At 42.5% G+C, this 15,729-nt stretch overlaps 1 protein-coding gene across 24 annotated transcripts in view; it reads right to left on the reverse strand.

The window, feature by feature from the left end:
• MICAL3 (microtubule associated monooxygenase, calponin and LIM domain containing 3) overlaps positions 1–15,729 on the reverse strand; it is a 231,500-nt gene that overhangs the window by 135,514 nt on the left and 80,257 nt on the right. Inside the window, exon 1 of one of the 24 annotated variants that reach the window (XM_040462749.1) lies at positions 1,719–1,842. The exons of the other annotated variants lie outside the window; for them this stretch is intronic. The gene's annotated coding sequence lies outside the window, so the exon portion shown is untranslated. Of the gene's footprint in view, positions 1–1,718; positions 1,843–15,729 lie in introns of those variants that run through there. 24 annotated transcript variants of the gene reach the window in all.

Here is a 15,729-nt window from a genome sequence, read left to right on the forward strand (position 1 = left end):
AGGGAGATGAGAAAGAGACTGGACAAGATGATCTCTGGGTTCTTCTCTAAGTTTCCAATTCTGGAAGAACTGGTATGGCCCTAACCCCTATGTTATATCTAACTTTTTAATTTTACTCTTTGCTAACAAACTATTTCTTCAAGAGAAGCAAGTCCAAACATCCAATAAACACAATGGCTGATGCCAATGCTGATGCTTGCCTCAAATAAACCAGAAAAACAAGGAGTCAAAAGAAGGATACGCCCCCTCCCCTGCCAACCATAAAAGGCTAATGCCCTAGGCCCAGTCTCATAGTTTCCTCATCTGTAAAATGAAATAATACCCACAGAATCACAGAGCTTTGCAAAAACTGAAGTTAATGACTGTAAAATGTATAGCAATTCCAGGAACAGGGCAGGACCCTGTAAATGGTAGTACTGTTATTACCACCCAGTCGTTTATAAATGCAGCAACAAGAGGTTATACTCAGGCTGAATAAATGGCTATTATACAAGAGAACTAGAGTGCTCAGAGAGTTTTGATTTTTGAAAGAAAAATGCTTCAGAACTGACTTTGTTCCATCACCACTTTGTACCCTCTCTATCTGTTCTGGAAGGTGTGATGATGGCACTGATGGAGGGGCTAGAGGAATAAGAGTTGTGTCAGGAAGTTCTTGACAAACTTAGATCTATTATACAAGAAAGATGGAGTTCCATCTTATTTACAAAATAAGGATTTCCATCACTAAGGGTACAAATAGCTGACATACTGTCAGATCCATAGCTCACCTCATTTCATCTTCGCCACAATCCTGAAGTAGAATCTATTATCTCCATGTGCAGATGGGGAAACTGTGGGTTAAAGAGGTTTAAAGGTCACACAGCAAGAAAGGAGTGCAGCCATGATTTGCATCTCCTTCAGAGCCCAAGACCTCATCCACTGCGAAAAACCACCTGAGAATATAGCTTGAGAAATAAAAGCTCAACAGAATGCATGCTTCTGGCCCCTGGCTGTCTGAGAGCCAGAACCTGCAGATATACACACAGACCACAGGCAGACCCTGTCTGCTAGGAAGATAGCTGTCCAGCTCCCAAAAGACATGCAGCTTCAAGTAAATTTAGTAAGGACACACAATACAGGATTCTTTTTCTCACAATTTATCGCTGCCATCTGCTCCTTTGAAATGGAGCCCTTTCATAAGTGGAAGCAAGGGCGGTCTGGTTTCATAGTAATTCTTCCCATTGGCTGCTGAAAGGTTGGGTGACTAAAATAGTACTAACAGAGTTCTTATCAGTCTGCATTCTTCGGTAGGCTCTAGCACTCTAACCAACAGCAACACCTTTGAGGAGTCGATTATAAACAATTTTCAAATCATCTAATGCCATTCCATGCATTGTAAGAACTCAGGGCAGGACAGGGGATGAACCTCAACCTACCTACTACCAAGAGTACAAAGCTGAGCTACAAAGAGACCAAAATATCAACAGCTCCCTGCCCTATAATCTGAGAGCACTGCTATGACTCAGGCTCTCAGGGTGATGAAGGGCCTCAGACAGGGTGATGAAGGGCCTCGGACAGGGTGAAAGGCTCACTGAGTTTGTGGGAAAGCACAACCAAAAGCTGTTCGTCTCCACAAGGGTGGGCTCCAATCTACTTTGCTCAGTACTATGTCCCAGTTCTAGGCACACAAGAGATGTTCAATGAGGTTTTGTTGACTAAAGAGGCACCAAGCTACCTACCCTCAGGAAATGATCCATCTGGTAGACGTGCAGAGTGAGGTGGAGGGCCACTGCAGCACAGGGGCTCTGAGAACACCAAAGCTGTGGCAGTCCAAGGGACATAAATACCCCCATAAAGATGACTTTAGACCTGCTGGGGAAAATTTGAGGTCTCATAAAGACACTTGCTCTGTCACATCTTAATTATCTCCCTCTCCCAGGAGCAGACCCGCAGCTAAAATGTGGCCAGAACAGGGGCGTCTGGTTGGCTCAGTCGGTTGAGCATCCAACTTCGGCTCAGGTCATGATCTTACGGTTCATGAGTTCAAGTCCCGCATCAGGGTCTGTGCTGACAGCTCAGAGCCTGGAGCCTACTTCAGATTCTGTGTCTCCCTCTCTCTCTGTCCCTCCCGCCTGCTCAAGAATAAGTAAACATTAAAAAAACTTTTTGTAAACAAAACAAACAAACAAACAAAAGCATGGCCAGAACGTACAAACAACTGGCAAGAGATTAACCTGGAAAAGAATCTGGGGTTTCTCAGTTGTCTAGTCTGCCTACTACCAGTTGCCATGAATCACAAAATACACAATGGTCAAGGCTGGGTAGGACCTGTAAGACCATCGAATCTAGCCAGTCATCCCACACTTGCATCTTCCATATACCATACATAACACACAAACAGCTCCAATGACAGGCAAATTTCTACCTTAAGAAGTAGTCTTCATAATCCTCGATCAGCTTGCTAATCACCTTGTTAATTTCCCAAGGACTGAGTTTCTATGTAGAAAACCAAAATCATTCTGCCCATAGTTTTGTACCCAGTGGTCCAAAATTTACCTCTTAGAGTTATCCAGAACCAAATTAGCTCCTCTCTTTTACAGAACCTTCCAAATATCTATCTACACATTCTACACATCCCTACACATTCTCCTTAGTTCCTTCAACTGTTTCTATTTTGACGGAGTTTTCAATTTCTTCACCTTTTTTAGCATTCTTTCACAAGCTCCTATATTAAGTCTACACCCATCTCATCTGCTTTTCCTCCTGTGACAGTGAACAGACAACTATCCACCTGCCTATCTGAAGCAACCCTTCATCTGTGCACCCAATCCCACCCCCTCTTACTCAACAACACTGCCTCCCTTTTATTGGTCTCCTCTCTCCTACATCAGCCCCGTCCGCCTCCAAACTGAACTATTTCCATCAACATAAAACCTCTCATCTTTAAAAAACCTGCTCCGTCCCATCTCCTCTGACTAGCTTACTCCACTCCCAGAAAGAACTGTCTGTTTGAGGTTACAGCTTTCTCTTCTCCTACTTTTTAAAAATTAATTAATTTATTTATTTATTGGGAAAGCACAAGCAGGGAAGGGACAGAGAGACTGGGATAGAAGACCTGAAGCAGGCTCTGTGCTGACAGGCTGACAGCAGCAAGCCCAAAGTGGGGCTCGAATTCACAAACCACGAGATCATGACTTGAGCCGGAGTCAGATGTTCAACCGACTGAGCCAACCGGGTGTCCCTCTCCCACTCTCTTTTGAACCTACAGCAATTAGCTTCATCTCCACCACTCCAAGGAAATGTCTCATCAAAAACATACATGATTTTCATACTGTCAAATCCAACAGTCAACTCTCAATCCTAGTTTCCTCAACCGATCTACAGATGAGTCATAGCTGATCACCCCCTCTTTTTCACCTTTAGAACATCACTCTCTTGGTTCTCCTCTTGCCTCACTAGCCACTCCCCATATCCTCTGCTGGTCCCTCACATATCACCATCCGCTGCATGTTGAAATGGCCACGGGATCACTTAGTCTTTGGGTACTCTTCTCAACCTACATCTACTCCCTAAACACCAGTGGCTTTAAAATTTTTTTAATTGTATACACAGTTACCGCTCTGTAAATATATAATTTTTAAAAACTTTCACAAGATACAATCTACCCTTACTACTGAGATATTCTGATATTTTCTATTCCATTTATTTAAAAAAAAAAATTGCTGATCCCCACTGAACTGATTTCATGACCCATTAATGAGATACAATCCACTTTGAAAATTCTCCAGACCCGTGGCTTTAAGTGCCATTTTATTTTTTTATTTTTTATTTATTTATTTTTTTTTTCTGGACAGAGAGAGACAGAGCATGAACGGGGGAGGGGCAGAGAGAGAGGGAGACACAGAATCGGAAACAGGCTCCAGGCTCTGAGCCATCAGCCCAGAGCCCGACGCGGGGCTCGAACTCACGGACCGCGAGATCGTGACCTGGCTGAAGTCGGACGCTTAACCGACTGCGCCACCCAGGCGCCCCTAGTGCCATTTTATAGTAGAGATAGTTGATGACACTCAAATATTTATTTTCTCCCTTCTGAACTTGTATACCCAATTGCTTATTTGACATTTCTACCTGGATATTTGACAGGCATCTCAAACTTAACATACACAAAACCAAGCTTATGGTTCCCATTCCTACCATCAGCCTGCTTCTTCTTTAGTATTCTGCATCTCAGCAAACGACACCACCATCCACCTAGTCACTCAATCCAAAAACCTTGGAATTGTCCTAATTTCTTCTGTCACATCTCAGAGTCAATTCCTCAGCAACTTCAGTCTATCTTCAAAATACAGCCCCAATCCAACCATTTTTCATCATCTCCTCCTCTACCACCTTCATCAAAGTCACCATCATATCTTACTTGGATTACTACGATAGCTTCTCTCAGCCTCCACTGTCCAAATCCCATTCCCCCATCACTGAATATTTTCCATATGGCAGCGCTAGTATTCACTTAAATGTTAGTCAAATCTGGTGACATACCTCTGCTCCAATGGCTTCCCACCTCATTGTTAAATCCAAAGTCCTTACAAAGGCCTATGATAAGGCCTTGAGTGACCTGCTCCCACTCCCAACTCCTTGTTTACGTCCTATCACTCTCCCCTATGCTCCTTAGGCTCTAGCCAGACTGGCCTCTTCCTGTTCATCAAACACCTCCAGCAGGCTGCCATCCAGAGTCTCTGCCCTTCCTGTCTCTTTGCCTGATGATCTATACCCAGAAGGCTACATGGCTTCTTCCTCACTTTCTTGAGATCTTTGCTCAAGTACCACCTTATTAAATAAGCCCTTCCTGACCACTTACATGAAAGAATACCAGTCTCCTATCACCCTTTATCCCCCTCACCTTGCTTTAATTTGCCTCTTTGCATTTGTTATCACTTGATAAGGTATATGACTTATTTGCTTATTGTCTATCTCCTCCAGCATGTAGGCCTAACTAGAAAAGTAAAGAGCTTGACTGAAATGTACCCTAAACTGTTGACACATACTGTACAGTACAACTCCAAAGTCTTTTTATTACTGATATACTGTTTCTAAAATATGTATCCCTCACCCTATATTAATGTGCTTTGTTTTCAAGACCCATCAGGACCTTTTAACTACTTTCACTGAATTTCATCTTGTTTGACTCAGCCAGAGCCATGGCTTTGGCTCCCATCTTAGTGAAAATGCAAACATTTCTACAAGGCCTTATAACAGTGTTTCACAAATTTTTTGTCTCAGGATTCCTTTATACTCTTAAAAATACTGAACGCCCAAAGATCTATCCATATTTAATGTATTTGAGATTAAAACAGAAAAAAATCTCAATACTTATGAACTCATTTCAAAATAACATTCCATTACACTGCAACATAATTAACATATTTAAAAAAAAAACAACAAATATTTTCCAAAACAAAAATTTAGTGAGAAGAGTAGTGTTTTACATTTTTGCAAATCTCCTTAATATCTGGTTTATGAAGACAGATTCTCAGATCTGGTTTCTGCATTCCATCTGTTGCAACACACACATATCATGTAGCCTGTAGAAAACTCTATTGTACATTCATGAATATACAAAAGTGGAAAAGGCAGAGAAGGTCATCTTTGTATTATTGTGAAAGTAGTTTTGACCTAATGGACCCCTAAAATGGTCTCAGGGGGCCCTGACAAGATCTTACGTCACCTTCTCACATCCTCTACTGCTAACCCATCTTGCACTTCCCCTCGGCCAGACTAGCCTCTTGCTGTTCCTCAGACACACCAGACACACACCTCAGCCTTTGTATTAGCTGCTCCCTTTGCCTAAAATACTCTTCCCTCAGATCATTCATGCATTCAAAAATACTGAGCATCTATTACATGCTGAGTACTTTTCTAGGCTCTAGAAACAATACAGTGAACAAAGGGAAAAAAAAACAACTCTGCCTCCAAGGGCAGAAGTCTTCTAATGGGAGCTGACATGAACACAATTTACTCTCTTACTACTCTTAGGGATTTATCCAAATATTATCTTTTTCATGTGGCCTTCCCTGACCACGTTCTTTAAAACTGACTCCCCGCCCTGCTTACCTTCTCTTCTTGGTTTTCCCCGAAGCACAACCTGACATACCATAAATGTTATTTATTCATTGTCTATCATCCTCTCTAGAATGTAAGCTCTATCAGGGTAAGGATTTTTGCCAATTTATTCACTGGCATATTACTGTGCCTAGGGAAGTGCCCAGTTCATAGCATGTATACAATAATTATCTCTTGAATGAATAAGTGGATAGGTAAATAAACTTCTCCAGCCTGCCCAGACGTCTGAGGATTGAGGCAGAATTCTGTTAGGATTTGAGACATAAATCATATCAAATGAAAATGGATTGAGTGTCTTTATGCAAGCGCCATCAGGTTGGGAGTTCTTAGGAATACACACACAGAGATGAGGGAATCCCACAAGGCAAATCCAGGTGGCTTCTACCCTCTGGTCCTCTGGATTATCTGCTCCTTCTTCATGACCACTACTTGCTCCGGGCCTGCCTTACACATGCTCTGCCCAGCAGGCCACTGCACCCAGCTGAGGACCTGTTCTTGCCAGCACTAGAGGAGAGGAGGACAGGAGCCAAGACCTGGAGACAGCTTTGTTTTCAACAGCCAAATAGGTTCAAAGTAACTGCCCCCTATGAAAAGAAACTAGTTTCTAGAAAAAAAGAGTGGTATCAGTGTCATGAAATGCTATATACAACAGCCCCCAGCTCACTTCCCTAGAGGGGTAAGTGAAGGACCCGTAATATTTTTAAATCCAAGCTATGTGTGTTTTTTAAAATCTGTATCAGAAAACCATAAACCTGTCTTAAGCCCAGGGTATCTGAAAAGCCAGCACTTCTTCACTCAAGACAGGATAACAAAGGGGAGCCGAAGGGTTATTGTGCATTTCACTATTCACCAGCTTCTGATAAGGTTGCCTAGAGATTAGGTGGAGAGGTAGGGAGGCAAATAAAGACAGATAGCTAGATACTTGAAATACCAGCTTTAGAAGTGGAATGAAGATGGGACAAAAACAACTCTTCTGAATTGCTGGAGAGAAAAAAGTCAGCCATGCAGACTGATGTGGCTACGTTACACCATCATGTCCAACCACAGGTGGGGTCTCGATCCTGCCCAGCAATTCTTTCACGGAACCCACACTGGTTCCTGTACACCTGGCTCTGTGTTCTCAGGTCCCCCATTCCATCCCCCCTTCCATTCCCAATGCCCTCACCTTTCACATTGTCAAGAAAAGAGCAAAAGATGCCCTCACCATCCTGCTCCCCCGTCTCAGAGAAAGTTTCCACCAGCCAGAGGCTGTCCATGCCATCCCCTGGGTTCTCCTCTGAATCTGGCTCCGTCTACTAGCATACTTTTTTTTTCCACTTCAACCATTTTTAAGTGTACAGTTGGTGGCATTAAGTATATTCATGTGTTATAAAGCATCATCACCATACTACCAGCTTATTTCTTCTCCTTTAACCTGCCAATATGCTGGAGTCTCTCTCATCTTAAACATGTCTCTCTCTCTCTCTCTCTCTCTCTCTCTCTCTCTCTCTCTCACACACACACACACACACACACACACACACACACACACCCCACTTAACCTGTATGCCCTTTAATCTACCAACCTCTCCCTCTTGCTTTCGTAATTGAGCCTCCTGAAAGAGCAGTCTACTTTTTTGTCACTACTTCATGACTCCTTAATGACTCCTCTGTCCATCTTTTCATTCCTTTTCCAATCCAGCTTCTGTCTCCATCATTCCACTGAGGTCGACTATGGCTTCCTAATTGTGAAAGGCTCAAACACTACAACCCTTATCTTACTTGTTCTCTCTCAGTAGCTCTTCCTAGATTCTGCCCCTTCCTTGGTTCTGTCTCCTGCTTCTCCTACTACTATTCTCATTGTTGCTCAGCTCTCTCAAGTGGCTCCAGTGACCATCGGCCCCTCTCTTTCATAAAATCGGATGGCCCTTAAGCTTTTATCTTTTGTGACCTTGCTCCTGAGGTCCAAATGCTATTAAACATCTTCACTTTGACATCCCATATTACCTCAGAGTGAAGAGTCCAAAACTGCTGTTCTCTTTCCCCCAATTCACACCCTCTTATACAGTCAAATGCCACAACCATCCACTGACCAAATGGAAATCTGGGGCCATCTCAGACCCTTCTCTGTCTTCACCTCTCAATCTGCTCACCAAAAGCAAAGTCCCATGGATTCTAACTCTCTAGGTCCTCTATAGAGTTCATTTCCCTACCATTATCTTGGTGAAAGCACCCATGATATCTACCTTGGACTATTTACAATAGCCTTTTAATCTTAAATCCCCTCCAATCCATCTTCCATGAGTGCCAAAGTGTTCTTGTTTAAGAGCAAATATGATTCTTTGCCTCTAATGTGATCCTGTTGCAGCTCTCCACTTTCTTTAGGAAATAATCCAAACCATCAACAAGGTTCAAAAGGTCCATCAAGATCTAGCACCAGCCTTATTTCCTACCCTTCCAAACACAAAACATTTTCTTTAGTCACACCTGCAGTTACTGGGATATACCACATTCTTACGAGCCTCATCAACTTTGTTCATGTCATTCTCCTTCACCTAATATGTCCTTCCTCCCCACCCCCTGTCCATTTGAAATTCCTGTTCATCATTCCAGACTACACTGAAATGACCCTACCTACCCAAACCCCCTGCCAAAGTTAATCACTTCCTCTTCTGTGTTCCTTCTCACTTTGGTACATACTTCCCTTTCAACAGTTACCAACAGTTCTGGAATTATGTCCATGTCTGCCTACCCATTACTCTTGTAATGCTAAGCTAGTAGGAAGAATAATTCATCTTTACACTTGCACCTATTACACATGCTAGTGGAAAAGCAAGTGCTAGGAAAGAAGGAAAAAGACAAATGAGAGGCTTACTTGGGACACAATGTTTAATATCACAGAAGCATTCAAAAGAAGAAAAGGTATTTGTATGACAGTTTGTTATTAACTTGTTATTGATTTAGGGTGTAAGAGAAGGATACCCTAAAAGTGGTCAAAGCTGAGTTCCCTAAGGCATCTCTGCACAGTTCCTGATTATAAAAAGGACAACTACTTTCAATTCACATCCCAGAATGATATTTACCTTTTTCAGATACTAAATGATCCCTAAGTCACAGAAAATGTCCATTTTTTAAAGCTCCCAAAGTTAGAGTCTAAAGAAAAAGCAGTCACCAGATGCCCCATAGGGTTCTTGGAGACAGGAAAGGGGAAAGAAGGATGAAACAAAGCAAGTAAAGTATCCACTCTTCTGAGAAGACTGGCTATGACACAGGAGTGGTAAGATGAAGCTGTTTCAGGAGGTTGACAGCTAACAAAGGAAAAAGGTCTTAATTCTCCAGCAAGGTAGATGTGCCCCCTCCATCTCAACTCCAAAGTGAACCAACTAGGCCTGCCTTGGCTCCAGGCCACAGAAAGGAGTGGGGCTACCAGGCTCCAAGGCTATGGTTTTTTCCAACTATTTTCATGGAAAAAACTTCAGTTTGTTCTCTCCAAAGCAGAAATAAACTGAGAGGGCTAATCTTTTTTTTTTTTTACACTCAAGTTAGTTAGCATATATAGTGTCATGATTTCAGGAGTAGAATTCAGTAGAACCCTACATATGACACCCAGTGCTCATCCCAACAAGTGTCCTCCTTAATGCCCCTTGCCCATTTAGCCCATGTCCCCACCCACAACCCCTCCAGCAATCCTTACTTTGTTCTTTATATAAAGAGTTTCTTATTGTGTGTCCCCCTCCCTGTTTTTATATTATTTTTGCTTCCCTTCCCTTATGTTCATGTTTTGTACCTTAAATTGCACAAGTGAAGTCATATGATATTTATCTTTCTCCGACTGACTACTCTAGCTTAGCATAATACACTCTAGTTCCATCCACGTTGTTGCAAATGGCAAGATTTCATTCTTTTTGATTGCCGAGTAATACTCCATTGTGTGTGTGTGTGTGTGTGTGTGTGTGTGTGTGTGTGTGTGTACACACACACCACATCTTCTTTATCCATTCATCAGTCGATGGACATTTGGGTTCTTTCCATACTTTGGCTATTGTCGATAGCACTGCTATAAACACTGGGGTGCATGTGTCCCTTTGAAACAGCACACCTGTATCCTTTGGATAAATACATAGTAGTGTAATTGCTGGGTCACAGGGTAGTTCTATTTTTAATAAAAATTAAAAATTCATCAAAAAGAGGAACTTCCATGTTGTTTTCCAGAGTAGCTGCACCAGTTTGCATTCCCACCAGCAGTGCAAAAGGGTTCCTCTCTCTGAGAGGGCTAATCTTAAATCAAAGCCCTATAGAATATACGTTCCCTTCTGAATTAGCTTAAAAGAGTATGGGGGACTTAGGCATAATTTCCCCAGCAAAACAGAAGTTCTCTCTCTCTCTCTTTCTTTTTCTTTCTTTCTTCCTTTCCTTTTTCAGAAACAGAAGTTTTCTCTGCATCAAATGCTGAAGGCCAACCCCTCACTCTACTCTGATTCTTGTTGAGCTCTGACATCAGATGATCACAGCTATATCTCTAACTCCTTCACATGGTAAAGAGTCCATTTAGTTAGAAATGAAACATCCAAAGAAAGCGGATAACAACAAGCTTTTCTTTTTTATGTTTAAGGAATAATACAAATTCCCCAAGCTATACTCTGGCAGGCTCTTGAAAGTATATAGCCCACAACTGCTCTCTACTTACCCTGTCCCCTGCCCTGGGGATGACCCCCAACCCTGACCAAGGGGGTGCTGAAGTACTGCCGAAACATTAGTTTCTTTTCTCCCAAAGACCAATCATCAAAAATCAACTGCCATGAAACCTTTGGGTTCCAAAATTCCAATTGCTCTGGGCTCAAAGCCAGCAACCTACCAAAGTTTTTCTATAGGAGACTAATTAATCTTTACTTATTTCATTGCCAATGAGTTTAGGTGGTATAGCCCCCAAAGGGCCTAAAAGCTATATTCCCCATCCACCCTTGTCCCAAAATGCCAACAGCTAATGGCCAAGAGGCCTGGTGCTACCACCAGGCATCATTCTCTGGTTCAACAGCAGCAGTTTCTTTCAGGTTACAAGCTGTTCCTTGCCGGCCACCTGATTTTCTAAAACCCTTGCCTAATTTATTACAGATGTAGGACTACCATTAATTGACCTGCTGGCTCTGGCACACACAGAAGGTAAATGTTTTGGCTTGTTCCATGGACTGAAATCTAAAATCTGAGAGAACCCAAATGCTCCCTAGGGGATATTACAAAGTGCCACTTACGCTTGACCCTCTCACCATTTGGCTTAGACAGATGCAACTCCAGGGAAGCCATCCTTATGAGGAAGGGAACCAAAGGATGCCATCTGCCCTTTCACAAACTGGAAGACTTCTTTTTTTTTTTTTTTTTTTAATTTTTTTTTTTTGAACGTTTATTTATTCTTGGGACAGAGAGAGACAGAGCATGAACGGGGGAGGGGCAGAGAGAGAGGGAGACACAGAATCGGAAACAGGCTCCAGGCTCCGAGCCATCAGCCCAGAGCCCGACGCGGGGCTCGAACTCGCGGACCGCGAGATGGTGACCTGGCTGAAGTCGGACGCTTAACCGACTGCGCCACCCAGGCGCCCCCAAACTGGAAGACTTCTATCTATGCCTGTAGCCATGAGTCAGGACCACTCAATACCAAGCATTATAAGCTGATGTGGGTATATCTCACCCTCTGGGGAACCTCGGGTTCCCCTTTTGAGTATACCACCTTTAGAAATATCACTCACTTTGGGACAGAAAACAAGTAAATGTATTCTGTTCAACTTAAATACATAATTGATCCAAACACTGGACATTACAAACATAAAGACTTTGTGTTAAAAGACCCTTAATTAAGCAACCTTATATTTCAGAAGACATCTGACTGGAAGCCCCAGAGCACTTCCAAGTACAGTGGGAGGGCAGTAGGAATTCAGTAAGTTTCACACTAGGATGACATCAAAAGGGGGGGGGGTGCCTCTTTTTGTGTTTTGACTGCCTACCTCCCATGGGGCAATTTAACACACTTGTTTATATTAAAGCCTCAATTCCTGTTAGTAACAGCAAATTTGGTTTTTTAACAACTTAGTGTGTGACAAGTGCTGACCCATAACAGTGAAGGTGGACAAGATCATTGCCATTATGAAGCTTATGGCTCCTGAAGAGAAAGCTAGTAATAATCAGCGAACCAAACTTGTTTCATATTACTACAATCCAACTGGGTAGAGTGGCATTTGGGGTGAAGGCAGGGAAACTTTTTACCTCATTTTCAATCATCTAGACAATCTGGGAAAGAAAGCAAAAGAGGGTAAAGAGGTTAGAGAATACACAGATAACTGGAATCATTAGTTAACCTTCTCTCCCACTGAATTTTCAAATGGAACTGTCGAGAAATGGTCATAATCCAAGATTATAGTTTCACTGAAATACCCTGCTTATCCTGTAACCCAGGTGTTAACAGAGCAATAAAATGGCCCAACAGCAAGGGAAAATAAGAGACATCAGATCAGAATAAACCACAAACTGAGTAACTGGCCTCTGGGCCCTAGAGAGCCTGAGCTTCTCACCTTTTAGCCTGGCAAAAGAAACAAAAATGGGCTGGGCTTATTCCTGGTAGGTAGCCCAGCCAAGTTAGGTGCTGGATGCACTGAGCAGAGCAAGTGGAGAGGAGCCAGGCGACAGCCACAAGCTGGGCCAAACTCCTGACAGAACCCTGCAGGACTTGGCCAAGAGCCACAAGGACATCAAATAGGGCTCTGGCTGCCCCAAAGGAATAGCACTTAGGCAGAAGAAATGGTGCAGTGCTCAGGATTGGAGGGGATGTTTTTCTAGACAACTCTGGTGAGGTATAACTTACATACACTAAGAATTCACCTGTTGTAAGTGTACAATTCAATGATTTTTAGTTAACTTACCAAGCTATGCAATTACCACCACTAAATCCAGTTTCAGAACATTTCCATCACTTCAGAGGGGGTTGGTTTTTAATAACTCCCAAACCTGAAGATGATTCTCGTTTAGTCAGGTTTAAGAGGATGATGGATATGAAGAGGTTAGTATCCATTTGCTATTGCTGCCAATTCAGCAACATGAAAGGAACTCTGAGCAAGCCACAGAAAGGCAGTCAGAAAAGTACTTGGCTGGGCTTGGCTTGGAGACCTGGAAACTTACACAATTTTTTTAAAGAAGTAACTAATACTGAGAATAATGCTTCCCAAACTAAAATGAAGAATCCCTTAATCTGTTTACATCTCCTGGCACCCTCCCCCAACAATGTCTCAGTAGCACTATTGCACAAATCTCTTATCATCAGGACAGATTTTGAGTGCTACAGCAAAGGAATCAAACACATTTCATTTAATCTTGAAGCAGGCACCATCACTTCTTCCTGACAGCTGTGTGCTTTCAAAAGCACAGTGTAAAATAATGGGTTGTGAACCCCAAATCCAATAATTTTTCAAATTACCAATCAAATGAAAGAAATAATTTCATAATTTATGAAAAAAATGCTCTGACCATTTTTAATTTTTTTTGTTTATTCATTTTTCAGAGACAGAGACAACACAAACAGGGGAGGGGTAGAAAGAGGGAGACACAGAATCTGAAGCAGGCTCCAGGCTCTGAGCTGTCAGCACAGAGCCTAATGTGGGGTTTGAACTCACAAACCATGAGATCCTGACCTGAGCCAAAGTCAGATGCTTAACCAACTGACCCATCCAGGCTCCCTTGACCATTTTTAAAAACATAAATATAGAGGCACCTTAACTGATGTTACCCATGGAATTGCAGGGTTTTACAGATGTCTTTTAATGCTGACAGGTTGTAGGCCAGAAGCTGTCAATTTTTCTTCATGTGCAGAATAAAAACAAAAGAAGCAATGAAGGGACAGTAGAGTCAGAAAATTAGAACAGGTTAGAAGACTAAAGGTCTACAACTTCCCAATACACAAACGAATTGCTTAGAAATGAAATACCATCCCCTGAGTGCATTTTTACCATACTCCCCTTCCGCACCCCCGGATGTGCATGCCCTCCTATAGCTAGCCTGACTTGGGAGATGGAATACCCCAAGAAAGAAGTGTGACTCCATGAAGAGCAACCAGAAAGCCAATCCCGCAAAAGACAAAGGATTATACAACTGCATTCTCCTCCCCTGGTTTCTCTCAGAACACCCCTCTGACTTCTGCCACACTTATAAATACAAAGAGCACCCAGGATTCTGTCCTTGGACCTTTGCTCATTTGTTTCATTTTGTACCATTTTTGTAACTACCTCCTGGACATCTCCATCAGAATATGTTAGGTTACCTCCAACTCAGGTGCTCAAAACAGAACTCTTCATCTTCTCTTCCAAAGTTGTCCCTCCAACTGAACTGCAACCCTACTATAAAACTGCCACCCACTGAAGCCAGAATTCCAGGTGTCTACCTCCACGTCCGTCTTACTCCCCAAGTTCTTCTCATTGCTGGAAAAAAGGGAGATGGGGACTATTCTGTGCTAAGTACTGCAGGGAATGCAGGATAGTACAAGATATGTTCCTATTTGGTCTTCTTAAATATGTCTCCCATATATCCCTTTCTTTTCAAATTAATTGTCTTGAAGTTCCTTATCTCTACGTAGATTCCTACAACAGTGAAGATGTACATTTAGATCTCCTAGATGTACATCTGCCTCAAGGTGGGTTCTTTCAAAAATTTTATTTATTTATTTTTAAAGCCACAGGATTTGAGAGGCTCCACCACTTATTTTTTTAAAGATTTATTTCTGTCCCAAAAATAAATTAAAAAAATAAATAAATAAAAAAAAAGGGGCGCCTGGGTGGCGCAGTCGGTTAAGCATCCGACTTCAGCCAGGTCACGATCTCGAGGTCCGTGGGTTCGAGCCCCGCATCGGGCTCTGGGCTGATGGCTCAGAGCCTGGAGCCTGTTTCCCACTCTGTGTCTCCCTCTCTCTCTGCCCCTCCCCCGTTCATGCTCTGTCTCTCTCTGTCCCAAAAATAAAAAATAAATAAATAAATAAATAAATAAATATCTATCTATCTATCTATCTATCTATCTAGAGAGAGAGTGCGAGTATGCACGACTGGGGTAGGGACAGAGGGGGGGGGTGGGGAGAGAGAATCCCAAGCAGGCTCCTTGCTGTCAGCACAGAGCCCAACGTGGGGCTCGATCTCATGAATTGTGAGATCATGACCTGAGCCAAAATCAAGAGTCAGACGCTTAACCAAGTGAGCCACCCAGGTGCCCCCATAGCCAGGTTTCTATCCTTAGCTTTCAGGAGAGTCAGATCCACAACAAACATTCAAATCTTCATGGAATGAATTAAGTTTGTAAGTATATTCTTTGAATGCTCAAGATAACTAGTACTTTTATTTATTTTTTTCTTTTTCTTTTTTTTTTTATTTATATATGAAATTTATTGTCAAATTGGTTTCCATACAACACCCAGTGCTCATCCCAAAAGGTGCCCTCCTCAATACCCATCACCCACCCTCTCCTCCCTCCCACCCCCCATCAACCCTCAGTTTGCTCTCAGTTCTCAACAGTCTCTTATGCTTTGGCTCTCTCCCACTCTAACCTCTTTTTTTTTTTTTCCTTCCCCTCCCCCATGGGTTCCTGTTAAGTTTCTCAGGATCCACATAAGAGTGAAACCATATGGTA

This window comes from Herpailurus yagouaroundi, unplaced genomic scaffold, assembly GCF_014898765.1.
Source record: "Herpailurus yagouaroundi ecotype Mexico unplaced genomic scaffold, PumYag 355, whole genome shotgun sequence".
NCBI lineage: Eukaryota > Metazoa > Chordata > Mammalia > Carnivora > Felidae > Herpailurus > Herpailurus yagouaroundi.